The sequence below is a fragment of the Penaeus monodon genome, chromosome 7 (genome assembly GCF_015228065.2).
Source record: "Penaeus monodon isolate SGIC_2016 chromosome 7, NSTDA_Pmon_1, whole genome shotgun sequence".
Classification (NCBI taxonomy): domain Eukaryota; kingdom Metazoa; phylum Arthropoda; class Malacostraca; order Decapoda; family Penaeidae; genus Penaeus; species Penaeus monodon.
Window position 1 is genome coordinate 50,913,019 of NC_051392.1, and position 8,880 is coordinate 50,921,898.

Here is an 8,880-nt window from a genome sequence, read left to right on the forward strand (position 1 = left end):
AAATAAAGCGCATTGTGAAAAGGGTTTATGTGGGAGAAAGAATAGTATCTTCAATTAAAGTTTATTATTTTATTTGTTATAGACACTAGTTTACTTAGTTTTTTATTATTATTGTTATTATATTATTATTATCATGATTTTGATGGCATAACCACAAGATATGCATATTTATATTGTTTGTGATTATCTTTCTTTATTTTCTTGGATTTACTCATATGAATGGGGTTTGTTTCTTGCAGATTCTTTAAAACCCACACAAAAAGTGTGACAGCATTACGATGGAGGGGAGGGGGGAGGGATCACTCTGCCTCTCAAGACAGAACTATTAAAGTGTGGAGAGCAGCTGATGTAAGTTTTTTTATTAATTCTTATAGCCATATAGGATAGGACAATTGAAGGTGTTACTTCATGCTATATAAGTTGCTGAATGTTTTGCAGGCTAAATTAATAGTGTGAATTATTTTCTCTAGGGTGTCATGTGCAGAACACTTCAAGGACATGGCCACTGGGTGAACACACTGGCTCTCAACACAGGACTATGCCCTGCGCATGGAGCTTCTGATCCCCGTGCTCTGATGAAGGCCAGACCTGAATGTCTCGGGTGAGCATAACCAAAAGTTAAATTGTCATTTTTTTTAAGTTAGTTTCTTTGTCTAAGTGCTAAGAAAGTTTTAAATTTTTTTTGAAATTCTAATTCTTTCATCTTTTTTGTATGATCTTTTGTGATGTTTTTAATTTTTTGGTTTATTTTCTTAAGAGCCAGTAAAGAACCAATGTTTTCAAAACTTAGGCAAGCATAAACAGTATATATTGATGACACATAATTTCCAGTGATGACAAAATTATTATGAAGAAATTAACTTCTAATATTCAATTAAACTAGCTGAAAATAGACAAGGGGCTGCTGAGAAGAGGTATAAGGAGGCCCTAGCCGCCGCAGGGGGTTAGAGCGACTAGTTTCTGGATCTTATGACTTCACACTTTTTTTGTGGGAAACCCTGCAAAGGAACGCAAACCCATTGGTGAGTTTGAGGATTTGATATTATTGTTAATAGTATTAATGTTTTTTTTTTTTTTTTTTTTTTTTTTTTTTTTTATAATAATAATAATAATAATTGTGGACATATAATATATGATTGCTTTTGTCATATTTTTTCCCCAAAGAGAAATAAGTAAGCGAAGTAACTGAGTTAGAGAAAGAAAACAAAATAGAAAATTGTATTTATCAGTGCTAAAATCTGATTTTTTTTAAGAAAAGGGAAAACACCATAAATATTCAGTCATTACTTACAGAACGCATAAATGGGCACCAGCAGCTGGTGAATGATGTGAAATTTTCTCCGGACACAAGATCATAGCATCTGCTTCCTTTGACAAGAGCATCAGAATCTGGAATGGTTTGAATGAAAGTAAGGCAAGAGAGAGTGCCAGACTCTGAGAACACATCAGATAAAATATTGGGCAATGAAAATTAAATGTACAAACTGTGATTTAGGGAATTATAGGAAACTAGATTATTAGAAATTATATAAATCCTTTGTCAAAAACAAATTGAATATGTATAAAATAGACGTGAAAAGGTCTTAGGACACTATAAATTGTCACCTCTTTACAGATTCATTGCAACTTTACGAGGTCATGTCAATGGTGTATACCCGGTGCTTTGGGCAGCTGATTCTCGACTCCAGTGAGCGGCAGCAAAGATTCAACCCTGAAAGTACAGTATCTTGGAATACTACGGTCATTTGTAGAATTTTTTTTCCTTTATTTCAATGTTTTGTATTAGTAATTAAACTTGTTATTTATGATTTATCATTAATACATGTAAAGCTATGCTGATGTGAAGTAAAAAAAAAAAAAAAAAATCCCCTTATGTTATAAAGTTTTAAACATATTCCATAGTCTGGCAGGCTTCCCTTTCCAAGGTAAAGGATTAAGTCCCAGATTTTTCATTTATTTCATTATTTCAGTATGGAGTATGCATACCAAAAAAAGGAAATGATTTGCCTGGTATGCGATGAAGTATACGCCGTTGACTGGTCAACCTGATGGGGAGAGAGTTTTCAGTGGAGGGAAGGACAAAGTGATCAAAGTGTAAGTGTTAGGATAAAAACAAGAAGTATGGTTAGTGTTAGTGTAAGGATATTTGAATAGCCTAAGTGCTATGATTGAAGGGAAAGTGTGAAGATGATAAAATAATAGTTAGAGAAGGCTGTGGTCAGTTAAGTGTAAGGATGTTAGAATAGCATAAAGTGCAATGATAAGTATGAGTGTAAGGGTATTAGATCTTTGTAAGTCTTTGGCTGAGTGCAGGTTCATTGTCAAGATATGTAATTTTTACATTTCTTTTAGCAGCAAAACAAAATTCCTTTTTACTGCCTAAAATTATTCAAATTTAGGTATGGATACGTAGGCCAAACTTGTAATTAGTGTACAACTTGTGCTTTTAGGGGTTCTCTTCATTTAACTAAGTGCCTTCTTTGTGGTGGTCTTTCATCCAACACTTATTGGATAGAAACGATAGCATTTTACAATTTGTTTGGGGGGAGAAATGATGTTTGTTAGTAATATTGCATGGAAAGTACTGTGATAATGGTGATGAAATAATGAATCTCCCTTAAAATTAAATTATTTCTATTGGCAAGTGTTTATATTGTTTTTCATTTTACAAATGAAGCAATGCATACATATTTAGTATTTACACATTTTGCTTTTGTTTGTTTCAGATGGAGAAGATAAAAGCAGTGATCTCCGTGAGCACAATAGCAAATAAAAGTAGTACACGTTCCCTCTCTTTTTTTTATTCATTTTATTAGTAGTATCTGGAAAATCAAAATTTTGTGCATGGTGGTAATTTACAGATTTAATAAGTAATGAAAGCTGTTTATATAAAATGGAAAGAAAATCAGTAAGCAGATACTGTATCCAGTAGATGTTGCAAATTAGACTTCTAAGATTCAGTTCCACAGTCCAAGTGTAAAACAGATGTTTAGAACTGAATTGAGTACACATTTTACTGCAAATTTTAAAGCCTTTAAATAATAAGAAAATATACTTAATGCAGTTGTAATAATTTATAACATGCGACCAGTTATAGTTTGGTTTCCTGCATAAATCAAGAATAGAAGGTTTTAATGTTATTAATTACTTTCATAAATCAAAAACAATTTATGCTAAATAGAGAAAAAAAATACAACTTTCAGTATTATTTAAAGTCTAATGTTTAATGTTTTGAACAAATAAATATACTAGACATCAAAAGTTATATAGCACTTTGGTAGTGTGCTATGTTAGGAGAGGTTAAAGAAGCTCTATTAGAACAAAATGTGTTAGATTTTAACTGTCATATGGCATTATAAGATGGTATGGTAGAGAAAGGAGTAGAAAGAGGGGAATAAATTAAAGACAAAGAGTGATTAGATCAACTGGGGAGTATTTAAGTATCTGAGGAAGAAGAAAAGGTGGGGGATTCTGTAAGGGTGTTCGACAGGTTGGGAGGTTGGGGAAGAGAGGACAAGTAAGGAAAAGTGAGGGTATATGCTTCAGTAAAGTGGGGGCAGGGTAATAGGATACGAAAGAGGAACATTGCATGTGGAGCATAGAGGTGGGTTGGAGTATGCAATGGAGTATGGTATGAATGTGCGAGTCGTGTGTAACATCTGTAAACGGGCAAGGTCAGTTTCCCAATGTCTGTTTTGGTGGATTGGGGCCAGCCAAGTGGAGATGGAAGGTCTTATGGTTTGAAGTTTATTGATGGTCAGACCTGACCAGAAAGTTTTGAAGTGAGGGTAGTAGTTGTGGCTGGAATGTGTGAAGAGCAGGGTTCATGAGTGGATAAAGCAGCAGATCATGTGAAGGTATCTGCTTGTTCATTGCCTTGGATCCTAACATGGCTGGGTATCCAGCAAAACTTCACTGCTTTCAGTCATGTAGACAGATAGAAACAACTGGTCTTGTATCTTACGGACTATAGAGTTCATATGATGTATGGATTGTATGAGTGATGTTGAGTTGCGTGAGCCAGTGAAGATAGTGAAGGATGAGGAAAAGATGGAAGACTTGTGTTGTAAAACAAAAAGGGTAGCATATAGTTCTGTTGTAAGGATGCTCAATTCAGGAGGAAGAGGAAAAGTGTATGTGTGAGAAGGAAAGACTATAGTGAAACCAGTACCCGAGGTGGATTGGAGCTATCTGTATAGACATGGGTACTGGAGGAGTGACTAGAGATATGTACAAGAAAATGTGTGTGGAGGATAGAAGGTGTGGATGTTTGTTTTGGGTGGATTAGGGAAAACAGAAGAGCAATTACAGGAGGAAAATATTAGCCAGGGAGGGAAAGATTGGCAGAAAGAGGAAGGGATCGAAGATGAGGAATGGGTGAATGGGATGATAGGATTCCTGGAGGTAGAGCTGAAACTAATCAGTTACAGCAATGAGAAATAATGTGGTGCTGGCCACACTGCCTTGTGGAACACCTTTGACTTGAGGGAGAGAAGAGGAAGTAGAAGAAGCAAATGGAAGGTGTTTCCTCTTATGCCATGGAAAGATAATTGTTGAAGGATATGGTGCCGTCATGTGGTCTCATATACCTTATCTAGATCAAAGAAGACAATTAATAATGAATCATGGCATACAAATGCTGATGTGATTTGTGTTTGAAATAGGCAAAGGATTAGCTGTGATCAGTTGATTTGGAGTGATGAGGTTGTAATATTCCAGGTACCTCATTAGCCAGATGTTAACTTTACTTTCCAGTAGCTTGCATATGCAGCTTTTAAGAAATGGGACAGTAGTAATGAGGAAGGGTACCAGGTTTGTTTGGCTTTAGGAAAGGAAGGACACCAGTGGGGGGGGAAGACCCCGGGTTTGTCCAGTTACCAAAAATTTTAAAAGAAGAAAGGACAAGGAGATAAGTGGAAGGTGTTGTAACATATGGTAATGTGTACCATCGGGCCTTCATGAGTTGCAGTTTTGACTGTAATGCATAATAGATGGCAGAAGAAAAAGATGAAATTATAAGATCCTGCAGAGGATGGGGAGAAGGAAATGGGAAGTGCTCTTTGTTGATTTAAGGAAAGAAGTGAAGAGAAAGGTGAGATCTGCTAGGGGAGTTGTGGAATTGGAGTATCTGGATTTAGAAGGGAAAAAGGTTTTGACTGGGAGATAGGGGGAGTAGAGGTGGGAGTGTAGGAGTAGGGGGAAGTGGTGCTGAGGAAGATGTAGAGCCCACTTGGGTAGAGGGGATAGGAGTAAAGTGAGGGATGGTATTGGTGTAGGGAGTGATTGAAAAAACCCTTGTTGGCATGCTTCCTGTCGGCCTCTCGTGGAGTGAGGTCAAGTTTGCATCTGAAAAACTGCTACCTCAGACTCAAACCTGTATGCAGGGAAAGCACTTAATAAAAATACATTATGGGAGCCACTTCAATAGGCACAGGGACATGACTGGCAGGGCAAATTGAATGATCATGACCAGGTTGGGCACATAGAGGGCAGCAGGCTATGGAGTGACAGTGCTTTGCAGGGTGACCAAATGCCAACATTTCTGAAATTAAAGGGGTAGGAGTTTATATGATCTGACAGGGCAAGTTCTCCTCCTATAGAGACCTTATGGGGAAGTTCATGTCTATGACAGGTAATTTTGGCAATGGCAATTTTGATGTGGGACTTACAGGGGCCTGGGGAAAGGTATAGAAATATAATGATACTCCCATCGTAGTCAGCGAGATGGATGTAGATTGCCCTCACAGTCTGACCAATCTTTGTTGTAGACAGAGCAGTCAGCTGGGGAGATGGAAATAGTTACACTACGTGTATTAAGGGAGGAGTGGGTTGGGCAGGAATAGGTTTGCAGGATGGATTTGGGACTCAGATTTAAGTATAACAAGGCATGAGCGATTGGGACAACTACGGAAGGAAACTTGTCTACTTGTTTTGGGAGACATTTTTGGAAGAGGAGGGTATTTTCAGAGTAAGGGGCTTTTGGAGGAATCACAAAAAATTGGTCCCACTGGGCTGGGCCAAGTAGGTATTCAAAAGGTTTGTAGAAGTGGGAATTGTAGTGGTGAGGACGGCGGGAGGAGGGAGTGGTGTGAATGAGATAGCACTGTTGTGATGAGGGCAATGGGGTTTGAAGACAGGAGATAAAAAATGAAGATGATTGTGCAGGAGGTGGGTTGAGGATAGGGGAGTGAGGAAGAGGTGTTTTTTGGGAAGGTTGAGCTAAAACCTGGGTAGATGATTCAGGATAGGTCAAGTTGACAGCAAGATCAAGGATGGGGTGTGTAGCAGTGTTGGAACCGTGATCAAAAGGAACAGGGAAAGGGGTTGGGGAAGATAAGGAAAAGGAAAATAGAAGAAAGGTCCATGCAAAATTAATTAAGTTGAGGGCTGAGGCCAAGGCAGGAGAGATATCCAACATTGGGCATCATTCTCCATCTCCTAAGTTTCCCCACAACAAAAAACTGGTAAACGATTGGGGGTGTATGTGTGTTTTAATATATATAATATATATATATAATATATATATATATATATATATATATATAATAATATATATATAATATATATATATGTACAATCTAATCAGATTATGTAATAATATCTTTCTCAATGACATTTATTAAAAAAAGGGGTGAATGATAAAGATAATGTCTTTTAGTGTTAAGAAAAAATCAAGTAGTATTTTCATCAACTTTATTGGTATTTCATGACACTTGGAGTTGAATGTATGAATGACTTCCAAGTTTTTATTTATTTTTTTTATTTTTTTATTTTACAAGAAAAATGATGCAGGACAAACCACACCAAATTACGGGTACCCAAAAAATGCTAGGTTAAAAACTGTCATTCAATGATGAAACTTCATTGCTTTATCTACTTCACAGAATCCAAGACTAGGTTCCAATACATTTTCAAATATATATATATAAAAAATAAAAAAGCAATCTTCATGACTGCAAATAAATAATACATTTTTAACATTCCTACAACATCGAGCCTTACTGGTGATAAAGGTCCCACTTGAAGCTTCCCATGTAAGGCAAGAATGCAAGCATCAATATCAAAAAAGTAATTCAACTTTTTTATTTTTTTTATTTGTTTTTTTTTTCACTGTTCTTAGAGAGTACACAAACCATGCACACTAGTGGCTTTTATGCACTGCTCTCTTTTTCTCTGCATGAAATATATGTATTGTCTTTTCCTACATTTCAGAAAACTAAGGGTCTTTTGAGCAGATGAGATGGAAGGGGAAAAGCTAAATTTTTATACAAAAGGTATATAATATTTGGAAATCTAAATACTAATGAGATATTAAAAAATGTAGATCTTGAGTTGATAGAACATAACAAACAAAATAAAAAGAGAAAAAAAATCAAAATAAAGGAGAAAGAGAGACAAACCAACAAAAAGGCCCCAAACACCAAAGAAAAAAATCCCAAAACCTATTTAAGCGAAGTAGACACTCAAAACTTAATTTTTGAAATAGGCTTGAACATAAAAAAAACCAATAACTAAAATAAGGAATGACACAGGCTTCCTTAGAACAATAAAAATAATTAAATAAAATACAACCTCAGTGAGAAAGTATACATTTCCTCAGCACAAAATCAAGCTATATCCAAGCTTTTAAGTTTGGAAAGGCTTAAAACTGCAACAAAATTTTAATTTTTTATTAAAATAGAATAAAAAGTACAAAGCAGTTTACATGGGAAAGCCCGTACATGTTTAGTACTATAATTACTGAAGTGTACCCTAAATGAATAGAGTCAATCAAAACTAGCCAATGCTTGAAACAAGGACACATGAAAACATATATAACACTGCTAAAAAGAAGAAAAATACAAAGAACTGATAACACACTATCCACACACGACAGACACAACGGAGGATATAGAGAAATTTATCCAAACTGTAAAATGAAAACTTAAGCTCAATACTAGGACAAAAAGTTGTATTAAAAAAAAAAAAAAAAAAAAAAAAAAAAAAAAAAAAAAAAAAAAAAAAACTAATGGTTCTTACAGAAAGGCAAGCAAAAAGAGAGGAAAATCTTGGCCTATGATTCTTGGTACAAGGGAAAAATAAACATAGATCTGCTCGGCATCTTTAACGGAAATAAATAATGACATCTCTTGTAACTGATATGCTATAATTCAGAAGAAAGAATTCTAATATGCATATATGTATAAGCTTAGACTGATAAACAGTAAGAAACAAGTGCTCAATATTATTAAAAACTGAAAATGTAAAGTCTAACACTGTCGACAGCAATAATAGTCTTGAATGTCATTCTAATGCAGAAGAAAAGCATTTCATATCAAACTGTCTTGGGTAAGACAATTAGCTGGTACTTAAAATGATGTACAATAGAACTTATCTTTCGTTAATTTACATGCATGAAGCATGAAACTCAGTGAAATATTTCATAAAAATATTTCTTTTAATAATCAATATTCCTAAAATGATAAAGGTATAATGATATATATATATATATATATATAATATATATATATATATATATATATATATGTATATATATGTATATATATGTATATGTGTGTATATGTGTGTATATGTGTATATATTTATATATATTTATATATATTTATATATATTTATATATGTGTACATATATGTATACATACATACATACATACTATATATACACACACACACACAAATATATTTATATAGATATGTATATATATAAATAAATATATAGTATATGTATAAATATATATATATGTATATGTATAAATATATATATATGTATATGTATAAATATATATATATATTATATTTAATATATAATTTTATATATATTTATACATATACATTTTATATATATTTATATATACATTTTATATATATTTATACATATAC

At 34.1% G+C, this 8,880-nt stretch overlaps 1 long non-coding RNA gene across 1 annotated transcript; it reads left to right on the forward strand.

The window, feature by feature from the left end:
* The first annotated feature begins 2,063 nt into the window (after nucleotides 1-2,063).
* On the forward strand, nucleotides 2,064-2,788 carry LOC119574898. The gene is made up of 2 exons (XR_005228917.1): nucleotides 2,064-2,094; nucleotides 2,727-2,788. It is a non-coding gene; the product is annotated as an uncharacterized LOC119574898 (long non-coding RNA).
* Nucleotides 2,789-8,880: the final 6,092 nt, after the last annotated feature.